The sequence below is a fragment of the Orbicella franksi genome, chromosome 2 (assembly GCF_964199315.1).
Source record: "Orbicella franksi chromosome 2, jaOrbFran1.1, whole genome shotgun sequence".
Taxonomy (NCBI): Eukaryota; Metazoa; Cnidaria; class Anthozoa; order Scleractinia; family Merulinidae; genus Orbicella; species Orbicella franksi.
This window is the reverse complement of record NC_138146.1, coordinates 11,460,282-11,476,469: the sequence shown is the minus strand read 5'-3', so window position 1 is coordinate 11,476,469 and position 16,188 is coordinate 11,460,282. Positions and strand designations below refer to the sequence as shown.

The 16,188-nt window shown below is 36.6% G+C and overlaps 1 protein-coding gene and 1 pseudogene across 2 annotated transcripts in view; both read right to left on the bottom strand.

Moving 5' to 3' along the window:
• LOC145479968 (delta-1-pyrroline-5-carboxylate synthase-like) overlaps positions 1-16,188 on the bottom strand; it is a 192,779-nt gene that overhangs the window by 144,031 nt on the left and 32,560 nt on the right. The window lies entirely within an intron of this gene.
• On the bottom strand, positions 660-13,929 carry LOC145480091 (uncharacterized; annotated as a pseudogene).

Genomic DNA, 16,188 nt, shown 5'->3' with positions numbered 1-16,188 from the left:
AGGGCCCAAGCATCAAAATATAGCATGCAAGGAAGCAACATGTTTACAGACTATTGCAAACTCTGTTCCTCCACAGAGATTACTATGAGAGCCTAAAACATATCTTGCAATAGAAATAGGCCAGACCAAAGTACACCTAAAGCACTTGATAATTACAGAGATGTCAAACTCAAAGAGAAAGGTACCACTGGACATTGTCCAGACATAATTTAAGACCTTTAAAAAAATTGCCATAGCACAGTCAAATGGCTCTACTCTGCCTAAAATTCCTTCTAACAACACAGCATAAAGTGCACAGCACACAATGATTTGTGGCATGCCCTTTGTTTGCTTTCCCGGAGTTTTAATCTTGCATGGTGATTATGCAAATATTGACAATCATTTGAAAATCAGCGTGTGTTCACAGGGTTTTCAAAATTAGCCAGTGCCTGATGCAAGTCACCAGTTTCTTCAAGCATTTGTGCTGGATACTTTTTGTCGCAAAGTGTATTAATATGCAGTTTTGTTTCACTAATCATGGTTTCTGGTCTTCCTGAGGAAATTAACAACTTTCTTCACTTGTTGAGTAGGACACAATAAACTGCACAATTATTTGGCAGAAGATGGGACTACAGTTGTTGGGTGCTCCCTGGTAATAAAATAGGGGTGGCAACAATGGATGAGCCAATGAGTGTGGTGCATGCTACACTCTGCTAGTAACTAAAAGCTAAGGTGTGGTAAGGGTCTCACCCAGCCTGCTACGTGCACACTAAGTGACAGGTGTGCACCCAAACTAACTCCCAAATACTGCCTGTTTAAGACGATATAAAGTTAAGTAGCTGGTACAGTGCAACGTCCTTACTGCAGTTCCAGATGCTCTGTACTGTGGTGTTAGCAGTGGCTAATAGACTAGGCACTCTGAATGGACGGTGGGGTTCTAATGTAGAGATAGGGGTGGCAACAACACAACCCACTCAAAATGGATGAGCCGACAAGTGTGAAATGAAAAAGAAATGTCAACAATCCAAGACTTAGTTGAAGTACAAGGCCGGAAAACACGACCAGATAAACCACCTATGACATAAATGTCTTGAAAAGATCCTGCTTGTCTATCAGAGAGGCAAGAGAGTTAGAAACCATTCCAGCCAACAACCTCAACATACTCTTGCGCAAATGTTTCATGGACATGGAAAAGAAAGATGCCGGAGTCTACAAGCCAGCTTCCCTGACTTCTTTCCAGAGACTCATTCAAAGGTACCTGACACTCTTCTTTTAATGTTCCAAGACGTGGAATTTGCTAGGTCAAGAGAAGTACTCCTTGCAAAGAAAGGTGAGTTTATCAAGAAGTATGCCAAAGAAAATGGTCTACAAGTAGCAAGATCAATAACCCCATCTGAAGAAGATCTGCTGTTTTGTACAAAGCATTTTGGTGAACACAACCCTGAGGTGCTCCAGAGAACTGTTTGGTGGGTTTTTTCATTAAGCTTTGGATTTAGAGCTCGAGATGAGTCCCGGATGCTAAGATGGGGTAACATTGCCCTTTAGAATGATCCAGAAAGTGGTGAAGTTTTGGTGTGGAAAGCTGACAGAGGATCACACACCAAAGAGTATTAAATCCAACCACATAGGACACACACAATGAACATTGCCTCATAATTACTACCAACTGTAGTTTCATAAAAATCCTATGAAATATTTATGAAAGACCCATGAATCTTTTTTTCAGGGCCACGAATATTGCAATTTCCTATTTACATGGCCTCACCAAAACCCATTAATTTTTCATGAAAATTCCTTCATGGCTCATGAAAACCTTTTTCATGGCCATGAAAAGTTGTCACTCATCCAGAAATGAAATTAATGGGTTCTTTAAATCTGTTTTCATGGCCATGAAAATTCATGAATAAATCAAAGTTAAATTTAATGGGTCATGAAACATATACCACTAGATTTCATGGTCCATGAAAGTGACATGAAAGTAAGACCTGACCAGACCTGAATCTAATGGGTGATGAAAGTATGTACTCATTCATGGCCATGAAGAGTCAGAAATATGAACCCAGTGAAATTTATTGGGTCATTAAATATGCACCAATACATTTCACAACACATGAAAAGTGTTCCAGCCACTAAATCAATATTTGAAATAGATAGCAAAAAAGTCATAAGAATATCTCATTAAGAAATATATTCATTGCACTCACTAACATCTCTCTGTTTGAAAAAGGAATCATGAACTTTAATAATAAGATGAAGGTACCATTATATACAATTACAATTCTTCCCAAGTAAAAATGTGATTAAAGGACACTCAAATGATGAGAAGAATGACCTCAGCCCACTACTGTCCATCTTGTACGTATCTTAAACAGATAACATAACTTTAATTGTCCTTAAAATAACTGAGAAGATCACACTCCGGAAAAAATCAAAGTGGCTATAAGCAACTCAACTTGGAAAATGGATTGTCTGTAAACAGCGACAAGTTTGATGCCACTGACTTGAGGTCTTAATCTGTAGGTTAAGTTAAAGTTAAAGCCCACTGGCAAAATGAGACAGTAAAAGAATACACGAGATGTAACACCGTGGAAAACATTCATGAAGATTTTTTTTTCTTTATTGCAATAACATTACATTACATACAAAAATTGCCTACTCTACTTACAATGTTAACGTAACTTACAATTTAACAATACCAACAAAACTTACAATACTAACATTATTTACAATTTGTTAATATCTTACATTACCTTCATGTAGGGGGTTAGCTACAATAGGAGGCTTTCTCACATATTGATTTGTGACTTAGATTTGTTTCTCAATTTTGATTTTGTTTGTCAAAATCGCTAAGAAAGCATTGAAATAAACTTCTTCTTCCTTTCTTGAGGCAGTATATAAATAATATTTGGCTATAATCAAGCACAGGTTTAAGCCAACATGACGAGCCAAGTTATCTGTCACACCATATATTATTTCATTTTTGAGTTATTTTTTTGTAAAAAAAATACCTCTTAGTCGGCGGGTCGGGTATGTGACAGGTCAATGGGTGAGTGAGTGAGTGAGAGATGTACTGTATGTCACACCAATCAGATTGCATCTACTATAAACAGCCAATCAAATTTCTTGTTGTCAAGGTAAATAGTATGTGAGGAGATTTGATCCTGATACAGTTCAGAAGGGCCATAGCTATTCTTCTATAAAAGAGGAGGAATTACTCATGTATTGGGCTTATTTCAACATCTTCTGAGGCGAAGATTTTGTGGGCGGGTTTGATAAACATTTGCAATTGGATAATCAGTCAAAGAAACATAGTGGTTGGCATATAACTACGAGCATGCAATGAAGGGTGAGCTTTTCCCATTAGATAAAGTTTTCAATTAAATGAGTAGTGTTCCAGGCGTGTAGTCAATGTCAGCATCCACTGACAAGTTTTACTGTGAAAAGCGAAGAGACTACAATTAATTTGGTCAACAGAACAGAAAGATATTATTCTGTGACGATTTTACAACTATAATGGTTCTTGTTTAGCACTGGAATGAGAAGATACGTTTGAAATGAAACTAAATCTTTTCTCTTCAATTTTATCAGGGTTTTCACTTTTTCACATTAATAGCCAGCATGAATTGCAGTAGGAGAAAAAAGAAATTGTTTTCGTTCATGATACCTTTAGTGAGGTATATGAAGTCTTGGGCGTTTTATTGTATTAAACACAAGGACTTTGGTAATTGAAAAATAAAGACTGACGTGTATGTTTCCAGTTTGTGCTTTTTAGTCCGGTTTGGAGGGGAGTGTGACAGTTACATACGTACATTGGGTTGTTTTAGAGTGCATAATTTTCAGTGTAATGGTGGCTAGTTATGAACAAGATGAGTCTTGAGTTTTGAAGCAGTTCATGAGTGAGTAGTAGGCAAATGGCACTTTTATTTTTAATTACAAAGGGTAACTTGATACTTTTGCTTTTCACAAGGAGTTAATTCAATTAGAGGTCACAAATCGTCGGTTCTAGTTCTTAGGACATGTTTAGAGGAGACGAGACTATTTAGATTTGAAGCAGTTCTAACGTTTACAATAGTAAGTGCAGGTAATCATTATGATTGTTTTGTTCTTGTTGCATGCAAATGACGCCATATTTTTATTTTTTAATTACAATGGGTAATTTGACACTCTTGTTTTTCACACAGTAGTAAATTCAATTAGAGCTGACGAATCGTCAACACTTGTTCCCACGAGATGTTTGCTATTTTTAGTTACAAATTGTCACTTGACACTTTTGTTTTTGATATGGGAGTAAATTCAAATAGAGCAATTCAAATTGCCTGTTACAAAATAAGATGATATCTACATTAATCTGGAGACGTGCCAGATTACTTTAGTATGTTCAGTCGAACATTTTATGGCTTACTATTTAGTTATCTTATCATTACCGATGTAACATCGTATGTACATCATAAACTCCCAGTTTCTTTCTTGCTGTACATCGCAACCAAAAACTTGTCAAATCAACCAAATCATTACTGTAAACAGTTCCATGAATGCTCCTAACTCCGAGCCTTATAGTTAACAAAAAATATCTCTTGCACGCCTTGCGTGCCTATGTTTATCGAGAGTGATCCTATCTCCGTTTTTGGAGCTCCACCAATTAGTAAAGAGAGGCCAAAAAAGCCAAGCTTCAGAACAGGTAACAAAAAGATGGGTTTATGTTTGTCTTTCTCCACAGAGGTGACATTTATCATGTTCCTTGATTGAATCTCTAAAAAGTGTCGAATTTGTGGGTAGAATGTGATGAATTATTTTGTATTGGAAATGGCAAGTCTAGTGTCTTTGGTAACATTAAATGGAAGGCTATAACTGAGTTGTATTGTATGTTCTTTTAGACTGGCTTCTCTCATCCCTCGTTTGGCTCTAGGCGTAAAAAATTTACTCTTAACAAAGAATTTAGTTGCTGATCTGCAAGAGAGTTTATCTAAAGATATCGTATCCTTCTCAGAACGTTTTTCCAAAGGTTCAACAATATTTCCTTTGAGAATATTGATCCATATTTGAGGGACTGCGTGGCATAGACTGCAATAGTTTAAGAAGTTTGTGTTAATTTTGAACTTGCTGCAGAATTCCTCAAAAGTTAGGAATCTGTTACCTTGAAAAAAGTCTTCAATTTTAGTTAATGCAGCATCGTGCCATTTTTTGTAATAAATGGAATATCCTCCTATCTTAATGTGATGGTTGTTCAACAATGTTAAGCCCTGTTCGGTGGGGTTCCTGCTTGGATGGGTGAGCAAATCCAAATACCCCATGTTGTAATAATTTCTTTTTTTCTTTTTTATTTTTATTTTCTTCCCTTTCCAAGATGATAATACTGACTGCTGAACTCCCAGTCTTGTGTAATGTCTTTATGTTTCTATTTATTACCTATTTTGTTCAAATCATTTTGCCATGTCTGTATTCATCTTTGAAGTATTTATTTACAATACTGTATAAGTAATAGTGAAATGCGTCATTCAAATTCTCCTCAATTCTCTTGTCTGTTGATCATCCAAAACTTTTAATCACAGCTTAAATCATAATTCAAAAATTTATACAGCTCATCAATTTTGTGATTTTCAATATCTCCTCAGTTTTCGGCAATCGAGTATGGTTAACCCTCTACAGGCAGACACCTTCGTGAAATGAGCTATTTATATAATTAATTACCTTCCATCTATAAAAACGTTTGTGTGAAAATCTATTCAATGTAGATAATTTCTGCAGTAAGATATTGAGTACTTGCATCAGAAATTCAAACAATAACTAGTATAACTTGACATGGTGCAGTTGACTGTAAAATTGGCCTTGGATTGCACGATGTTCAAAACATGGGGGGGACTCCTATGTGAAAAGGTCTGGGATGCTTGTCGTCTCAGATACACATCAAGGATTCTAGTCTCACATAGGGTATTGATGACGAAACATCACCATTCTTAGCTGTCAAAGTATCCTTTAGGGTGTACTCAAAGAAGTAATAATAAAAGAAATGCTCTCATTTGTTTTCCACTGATCTCTACAGTACGCAAGTCGGGTCTTTTCATCATACTCTTAAAAATATTATCTTATCACTGATTGCCGAGTCAGATGAGCAAAAAGGTGAGTCTGACAAGACGGCAGGTATATAGCGCCATATGTAGTGTGAGGGTTTGTGGCAGGTTACCCAGAAAAATTCTCAGATTTTCTCAGCTTGATTTTGCATAAGTGATCATTTCCAGTGCCATGAGATATTTTTGGCCATGTCAGAATGTAGTCGGATGTTGTTGATATTTGGGACAAGCCAATCAGAACAGTATTTTCCTTTGGGATGTCAAAAGGCTTCAAAATGTTGAACAAGATCATTCCATGTTGTTTTTCAGTGTTTAGTCTTTTAGCGGGGGTCCATCATTTATTTCAGTTTATTTAACTGAAAAATTTTGTTTAAGGTGTATGAAACTTTTCTTATGTTTGAATCGCATAATTGATAGGCTTATCAAGACTCAAGTTGTTTTCTGGAATCAACTCAAGTGTGTTGTTTATCCAAGCGAAAGCGCTCTTACATTGTAAATTGCAACCAACATGTTGACAGAGTCAAAGGAGCTCAAATCGAATCTTTGAGTGCACTTTGTGGGTAGAGTTCTGAAAACTTCAAGCAAAACAAAATTAATATTAATGACATTGTGTCTTGATACATGTACCTGGCAGCCGGGAAGTGTTTTCAAAAAACTAGCCTATCGGGCAGTCTGAAATTAATATAGAAATTCCATGCAATAACTCATTTAATTCTTCTTACAACTGTACAGTAGATCTTTGTTTAGCAATTCAAGCGATTCCAACTATTATTTCAGCTTTTTATGAGCTTGGGCATACCATTAGATCTCCAGGCTTCAACACAGAAAATTTTTGTGCTCTGACTCCAGAGTCAACTCTTATAAAATAATATCTTCAAAAATCACAATTGAAACCAGCGCTGAGAGTACTCAATGCTAAAATGCAGCTTATTTGATATTCGACAGCCACTTTTTTTAAACAAAGTGTGTTTAAAGTAGAAAAAACAAAACATTCATAATAGTCAAGTACCACTTCATGGTTTAAAATTTTTGACTGCCGGTATCTGTTTTTTTTTTAACACACCCATGCATTGAGATTGAGAGTTAATACTTGTAGTGTGCCGCAGATAAGAGAATTCATCCACTACAAAATCAAAACATTATTTAGAATCGCTTGGAATATCTGAACAAATAGCTACGACAAGAAAGTTGTGCTGTACTTATAAATTATAATAAAATAAAGCTTCCTTCTCAAAATTAGACTGTTCACAGCTTCTATTTACACACGCGAAAGGAAAAGTGAGTGAAGTGAGCACAAAAGAATGTGGGGTGGGGTGTGGGGTTTGCGAGCGAAGCGAGCAATAAGTCAAGTAAAGTCTTCCATTTTCCACTGGCTTCCAGTTATCTCCCAACTGTATCCGCGCATTCAACGATGGAATAAAAATACAAGAAAATAGAGGGTTGTGAACAGTCTACATAAATCACCTAATTTACAATTTCTCAAATTTCAAACATTTCAAACAAATATAGATTAAATTCTACCAAAAACCATTCCACATCTGTCCTTTCTTTGGCAACAATTCAGTAGATCTACATTTGTCTAAAAAATACTTGCTAAACCACCATTATCCTTATCAACAATGGTTCATTTGCTTGTTGGCATTTATAGATAGGTACAACTAGTACCTATTAAAATCCTCATCGTACAATTATAAATACCGGCATTGTGGACATGATAAGGCTACAACTATTTATCCATGATGCAATGCTCTGAGAAATGCGCGCTTATTTTCAACGGTCATACAATTGAAAGTGTGATCATGGAAGGACATGATGATATTCTGAGATATTATAAACAATTGTCACGTTAGTATAAAGAATCGCAACCCTTCTAGATTAAGACTTTATATAGTGTTTTTGATGATCAGTACTGTACATAAAGATATAATTTTATCACTAATAAAATCAATCAAATACTAGTATGCTGTGGCCAATTTCGGGTCTTTGTCTTAGTTTTCTTTTAGTCCAGTTCAGGTTTTACATTGTATGTATTACAATCATAACTTACACCAAAAAGAATTGAAAGCTTGTCAAAGAACTAAATCTGAAATCGTGTTTCTTTTATGAGCAATATATGTAATTGCTTTTAATTTACATGTAGCGTTCAGTGGCGAAACTGAAAAAACTTATCTGTTGATTTTAATCACATGTTGCTGTGTTTTTGTTCTAGTTACTGAAGGAGAAAAGCTTGAAGTACGCATTCACAAACAAAACTACATCATCAACATGGTTGAAAAGCTTAGGGAAATTCACAAACATGAGTTATGAATCAGATACTGTCCGCATTCCATCATAATATGTGAGATCTGACAGGAAATACACAGTAGTCATTCCAACTTCCAAAAAATGTCAATAAGCTTACATATGTATGCCATATTAGGGAAACCTTCAAATTTACCTAATAAAATAAATTTTGAACAGAAACAAGATGTTCCAGGTGGTTTTAATCTGCTGTGGGCTCCTTCTTTGGATACTGGACAAAAAACACGATATATATTTTTACAAGTGCAACAGAAGGTTAATGTTGGCAAGTCGTTGTAGTTTGGTGGAGTCTCTTTATTTTGTATTTTTTGATAATTCTGAGCTTTTGACCTGGCATTTTATGTATTACAGACAATATTACTACTTGTTTGTAGTGCCACATTTTCAATTTTGCAAAACTCACTGTTCAGTGGTTAATTATGTGGGTCTCATGCCATCATGTGCTCTATTTTTTTTGCTTTTTGTTGCTACAGTCAAACCTCCGGTTACGACCACCTCTCGTAAGCAACTGCCTCTCCTAAGCGACCAGTTTCCCAAAATACCAAAAGTTTCCCAGTCAAACCACTATATTTGGAACCTCTTGTAAGCGACCACCTCTCGTAAGCAACCGCGACCACTTTTAGAGCTAAAAGTTTCAAATTTTCTTTTTTTTTATCCTCCCGTAAGTGACCACTTGGCAGAGAATAGAGTGAAAATTTTGATAATATGGTGTTGTAACGTTATTGTATTCCTGGGTAGTACCAGAGACAGAAGTTTCTCAATGGGAAGTACCAGAGTTTATCTTGAAATTGACTTTTCACATAAATAAAACATTCAAAACATGGGGTAAGTCTCTGCAGTTACTATATGCTAATGAGGCAACATTTTGACCCAATATGGTCTACGCTCTCTTAAGTGACCACCTCCCATAAGCGATCGTCTAGGCTTTACATTTTTGGTAGTCACTTATGGGAGATTCGACTGCATTTTTAATTTGAGGTGATCTGGATCAGGATCAGTAATCCAAGATCACTCGGATTGTAATAATACAGTGAAACCTGTATTAAGCGCACCCCATATTAAGGGGACACCCTCTATTAAGTGGACACCAGCTTGAGTCCCTAAATTTTCTTCCCACAGTTACTGTGAAATAAACCTGCATTCAGTGGACACCTCTGTTAGGGGGACCCAGACACCAATATTAAGCCATTTTGTTGCACAAAACCTGCAATAAGCGGACCCTTCGAGGGCATTTTACTTAAAAAAGCTCAGCTCAGGTGCCTTTAACATTGTTTAGCAATGTCGTTTTAAAGCTAGGTAGATTATTCTAGATTGATGCATTGACTGTCTGGACATTGTGCTATGAGCAGTCTTTGATCTTACACTGTGTTACAAAAGGGTTAATAATTAACTGTTATTGCTGAACCTGTTCAGAGCGCAGGGTTCGTGCACTTTTGACCTGTTAAATTTCCATGACTTTTTCCATGACCTTTTGAAAAATTCCATGACCTAAGTTAAGCAATTGTTCTCCGACAGTAATGTCAAAACAATCATTTATTCAAATACATAGTTTTTCAAATTATGACCCAGTTCAACCAAAATGTAAGAAATTCTCAAGAACTGCCATGAGTCAGTTCTTTCCCTTTACATAGAAGATAACTGCAGCTTCACAAGTTAGCACTCTTCTTGGCCATCTCTCTAAGTTCATCTTCAATTTTCTCTAGGGCACTCTCCTTTTCTTTTGCTGCTTTTCTCAGCGCATTAGACTTGAGGAGGAGTACAAGCTTGGCCTTTTCCTCAGCTTCTTTTGCTAGAGAGTCTGCATCAAGTTGCAAGGCACTGATATACTGGCAAGGCACTTTCTCTTTTTCTCTAACTCAGCTTTTTCCTCAAGAACTATTTTTAGCTTCCTGTTTTGAGGTGCTTGCTGTTGCTCTTTCTTCTGCTCTTCAAGAGAGGCAAAGTAACGTTGTCTCCCTGCACTAACCCTCCAATGCTCTGATTGTGGCCATAAAGTTCATGCTGTGCAGTGAAAGTTTGTTCTTTCATGTTTTTGATCATGACATGCCAGTTTACTGAAAAACCTTCCTCAACAGTTGCTTGACCATGGGAAAGAATCAAGAGTTCTCTCAGCTGATTCCATAATTTAGACAGTGAACTAACAGAACCAATGTGTTTCTACAGAAATATACCCAGCTTGTCTCCCTTGAAGATGAATTCTTTGAAGGTTGATGTCTCCACCTTAATTGCCAGATCAAGAAACTCAGAGCACTGCAAAACTATGGAATCACAATCATGTATGTTCAATCTTTGGCATTCCACCAACTTCATCAGCACTACTTTGAACACTACAACAACAACAACAACAACTTTATTTGTACTCAGCTAGAGATTAAATGAACAAAAAATAGTTAAAATAAAGAGTGCATGGCTGCCTGAAATAACTTTAATGGGCTAATAAGACTGGGCAGCCATCCCTGATGATTTAAAGCAATTATTTATTTGGGTCAAATACGAAGAGAATAGAACAAAAAGACATGCAAGAGTACACAAAGAACGCACACACACGAAGACTACTTTGAGCTTTGAAAATTGAGGGTTGCTTAAGGTTACTGTAGATCTTCAGGGGTGCCTTCCGGAAAATGCTTTCTTTATGCGCTGCTTTAAAGAAAACCACAGTAAACTATATAATTATCATTGTAAAGGTAATAAACTGTAGAATCTGAAAATAGCAATATAGTTTGCTATTTTTGTTTTGATAGGCATGTGCAAGCCTTTAAATGCAAAAATGAGCATACTTACTAAACTGAATTACCAGCCTTTGTGTTACGGCAGACATCCACACATCAGGAGTTCATGGGCTAACAAAGTATGTGAGGCTTTTTTGATATTTCTACTGGCTGCTTAGGAAATTTCTTTTAAGGTTGGACAATGGAAAATTTTCTGACTGCTGTTACTCAATGAGACGTCACAGGACAAATATTTTGATTTTTGCAAAAGCCTCACAGACTTAAGTGCAATAATATCTGCCAAAGATTTTGGCCAAGTTTCGTTAAAACCTGATAAATCTACATACCCATTAATTCACTTGAATAGAGCTAGTTCACACCAAAATAAATATCGAGTTTTCAACCTCGAAAGAAATCCAGTTTTCACACCTCACTGAAGCGGTTGTCAACATGGCCATGCCGCCAACCAATAAAACACAGCTTTGAACTCCCCAGCGGGCTACAGAAATGCTTCGCCATGAAACATTCAGCAGCTTATACAATGAATCAGCAGATAAATGGTAAAGAAGAAAAAGGGGAAAAAGAGGAATGACAGCGGAATAGCCTTGAACAAGCCTACTCAGTCGAGTGCAGATATTTACACATTTTAAAAAAAACTAAACGCTTAATTCATCAGGCTGTTTCTTTTACTAGAATGTGGAAAAACACTCTTCGAAGCAGAGGAACGAAGCGTTTGGAGAGGTTGCCTTGTCAGATATCAGCGATTAAATTCGCCAGTAATTCCGCGGCAATCAACTTCTGTGCGAGAAGAAGCTAGAGCAGGGCATCAACCAAACATTCACTTGCAATTTGCCCTTGCATTCAAATGTCTGTCACTTAGGAGACGAAAACAATCAAGCAAAAGCATAGATTTCTGTACAAGAAATTGCAAGACGTAAGGGATAAACAAAAGAGGCGAAACACGATTTCACAGATAAGATCAGTTGCCGCAAAAATTGTTACTGTTCAACTCAAGGGTTGACACATTTTAATTAGTGAGGACATTTTCATGGGCCATTAAAAATTCCCTGGTAATGGGGTTTTCATGGATCATGCCATTAAAATCCCATGAAGTAAACACCATGAAAATATGGTGGTGAGTTTCCTGGTTTGTGTACCCATACCATGAAATCCCATTTAACTACAGTTCATGCCCCAATCAAGTTTAATGGCATTTTCATGGATTTTTAATGTTTCTTATTTCAGAATGGAAATTTCATGGGCCCTTAATTGGGAATTTTTTTAGGGGATTTTCATGGGATTTTAAATGCTTTTCTCCCTGGGATTTTTCCCATGAAAACCCTGGAATTAACACCATGAAAAACCTGTTAAAAGTGCATGAAAACCTTGTGATTTCGCCCATTAAAATATTCACAAGATTTTAAAGGAGCCATGTCACAACCCACCAATATGTGAGATTTGGCTCCCTTCTCACTGAGATTGAAATGCATCCGCCATCTTGAATTTATCAGAGTTGTGAAATTTTGTGCGAATTTAGCCCTTCTTGGTTAAAATTATTACGTCTTTTGTCACATGTGTGAATTTCTTTTCGTCAATCTATTTATTTTATTGCAGAGGCTAAATTATGGACGGAGAAGAGGCAAGAGAGACTACAGTGGTGAGTTGCCATTGACTCCACTATGTGACAGATTTGAATGTGTGAATTGTTTCATAGTTTCTGGGAATATGCTGTGACGCAACATCTACTTTCTTTTTGTACCTCTTGTTATCCTCTTAGGATCCTGTTCGTGTGAAAGCACTTGTTCCACAGCGGAAAACAAATGCAAATTGTGGCTGTCCTTGCAAGATGCGAAACTGAGTGCACATGTGGTTTGACAGCAAATCTGAGTCCACACAAGATGAGACTCCTTATTTATGCACTTTGATGTAACATTGTTTGTAAGTAGGCATTGAAGGCTGCACACAAATGGAACAATTAGATTTCTGGCTATTTTTGGTTCTGTTTGTGTTCAAGTCTTCATATTCATGTTTACAGCATGTCTCTTTCATTTAGGCCAAACATTTCACCAAGCAGTTTCGAGTTTTTGCAGTTTGAATTGTCCTTCTCTTGAGATGAAAAGGTTTCTAGGAGAGCTTGATTTTTCATATACATTGTACAACAGCTTGCACATCACTGTTTTTTTCTTATCAAGGCTGGTGCAAGTACAACTTCATTTGTTGCCTGAAGAACACAGCCATACCAGACTAACAACAGGCCAAGTGAGGAGCAGGGCAGGATAAAAGAAAATAGAGATGTGAAGATCTGCTTGAATAGAAATATATTTTCATTTATTTATTATTATTCCAGGAACAAAAATATACCTAAATATGGAATAAACACAAAAATCAAAGCTTGAACACCACCAATTCAAATGCATTAAGTTTAGCAAGGCAAGATTTGCTTTGTTCCAACACTTAAATTTTTATATTTCAATGCCCACTTGGCAAAAACTCTGTACCTGCTAACAAGCTGTCAAACTTCTTTGGGACAGTTGTTGGCCCTAACTAAAATAAATCAATTACAACACTTAATTTTGCTGGCACAAAATACTTTGCTTCATTGGTGATTACCTCCATAATGCTCTTTTAGGAAGTCATTCAAATGCTTGATGAAGCCACAATGCACAAGCTGTTTGCCAGAAGCCTGCCTAGAAGAATTGACGATTTAGAGGTGAGACCCTCAGTGAAAGTGATATATCTCAACTGACCCCTAGCACTTTCACAGAAGAACAGATGACAGGTGTGGATAGAATGCCTGACCCTGCATGTCCTTCTACAGAGTTCTTACTCTTTTCATCTTTCAAAATTCCATGACTTTCCATGACCTTTTCCATGACTTTTCTGAGTTTTCCATGACCAAAGTTAAATAGCTATTCCCATAGTTGTATCAATACAATCACTTATTTAACATATCTTCCAGCATAAAAATGGATAAAATGCACGCTTGTGTCTATTTGTACTGAAATTAAAGCCTGTTTCTGACTTATCTGTTATTTTTCAATTTTGTTTTTTTCTTTCTGCCTTTTTATTCTCAGAATGTATGTCATAATGAATGCTGTTTTTTGGCTATCAACCATAAGAGAAAGCTAGGATTCCTAATCTGGTACTTTAACAGTCCTCTCAGTAAGAATGCGATTGGAAAATTCCTCGTGAACACTGCCAAAGCCACTGGACTGCCTGGAAATCTCAGTAACCACTCCCTAAGGAAAACTTGCATATCCCACTTAATGGATGCTAACCTCGCAGAGAATTATGTAGCCCAACTCAGCGGTCATAAAAACCTCATAAGTTTAGATGCATACAAGTCAGCATCTCAAAGACATCAGCGACGAATGTGAATGGTTCTTAATTGGGTCCACCACTACTGACTCTAAGGGCAACTCAGAGATTCAAGTACTCAAAACAACCGAATTGCCATTTCAAGGACAAGAAGCATCAAGTTTGAAGAACAAAGGCTTTTTCTCAGGAGCAACAATTGGCAATTCCTGTGCCCGAAATGTCAAATGCACACATATACACCAGATTTGAATTGAATGTCTTTAATAAAACTTCGACACAAACTTTGCTTTTAAAGCAATCCTGTAGAAAAAAAAATAGCATATATATTTATGCCTTTCACATGTGCATATTTCCAGAATGGATTGTGGAGATGCATAAACGTATCAGCAGATCATAAAGAGCCATTATAATAAATATTATATTGACCTACATGTAGCTCATTAAGTCCGTGTTGGAGGATATTGGACTCATTTTATTTGCAAGTTTAAGTCCAATTAACCTTCCAAAAAAAAGAACTTGACCAATATTTCTCCAATTGGACCTCATGTAAGTTCCATATCATATATGTATCAGATTTGTTGGTAAGTGCAAATTTTCCACAATGAAGCAGAGGCAACAGACTACATGTATGCTGTCTTTATTGCCAATGTCAAGAAGTCATTAAGGCAAAAAGGTAAATAACTATTATGTGCTGAGCAGTTTTGAAAGCAACTATAAAATAATCAGCTTACAATTAACCTGAATTGACCACATATTGACCTTAGCCCTCTATGCATCTGTGTGGAGAATGTGAAGGCAATCTTCCTTGGGAAATGTTATTCATTAAGGTCAAAGTGCTCCAAATATATTCTAAGTAACAATTTGAAAGGTGTTGCAAGCCTTTCAACAACAAGAGTTTTCGGAATTTATACAATCAATCAAAGCAAAAAAAAAAAATAGATCAATGATTTTACACTGGTACCTCATGTGTGCGACAGGAGAGATATCACCAGAAGTTGCCTTAATCTTTTCACCATAATGGACCTTATTTATCAGCAGCTCTTTTTCATTACGAAAACTAATAAAAACGATCTTGATATTGATACTTTTTTTTTCTCGAAGCTGCATAATTGAAGTAATAATAATAAAATTACAGTTGATTCATGTTATTACAGTTAGAAGTCCAAGCCAAACATGATACTGTCGTGTAACAAGTATCAGTGGAATGAAAAGTATAATGTAGCATTTAATACATGAACTAACTTGTGAAAAAATTTATCTCACAATGAGTGAGTTTTCAATAAACTTTTGTTAAGTGCACATTGGTCTCCAACAATATCACATTCAGGTGCTCAAAATGTACCATAATGCATATTAAGGCAAACAGATTGTCAAAATTGTCCAAGGCTAGCACCCCATCCCCCCCCCCCCCCCCCCACGTAGGAGGGGGTACCACACTCTGGCACTCTTCCCCACAACGCCACCTTTATCGACACCCAATCCTGCAACTGTATTTCAATTTGAAAACCCTGTGTTAACCCTTGAATATTGAAAATATAACAGGACAAAGAAACAGCTTTGGTCTTATACTGCTTTAAGTCAACAAAATGAAAACTAGCCCTCACTGACATATCAGTTAAAAAGGTAAAGAGAACACACCATGTGCAAACCCGTGTTGTCACTCAGTTGTTTCTTCTATATTTTGTGTTATTTAAAAGTTTGACATCTCGCACATGAAGTGAGAAGACTTTGAAGGCTTGAAATTCTATTTAAGAGCAACTGCAACCTTAGTCTCCTCCGCAGCCGTTTTTTGGGATGTCATGCAACATTTCCCC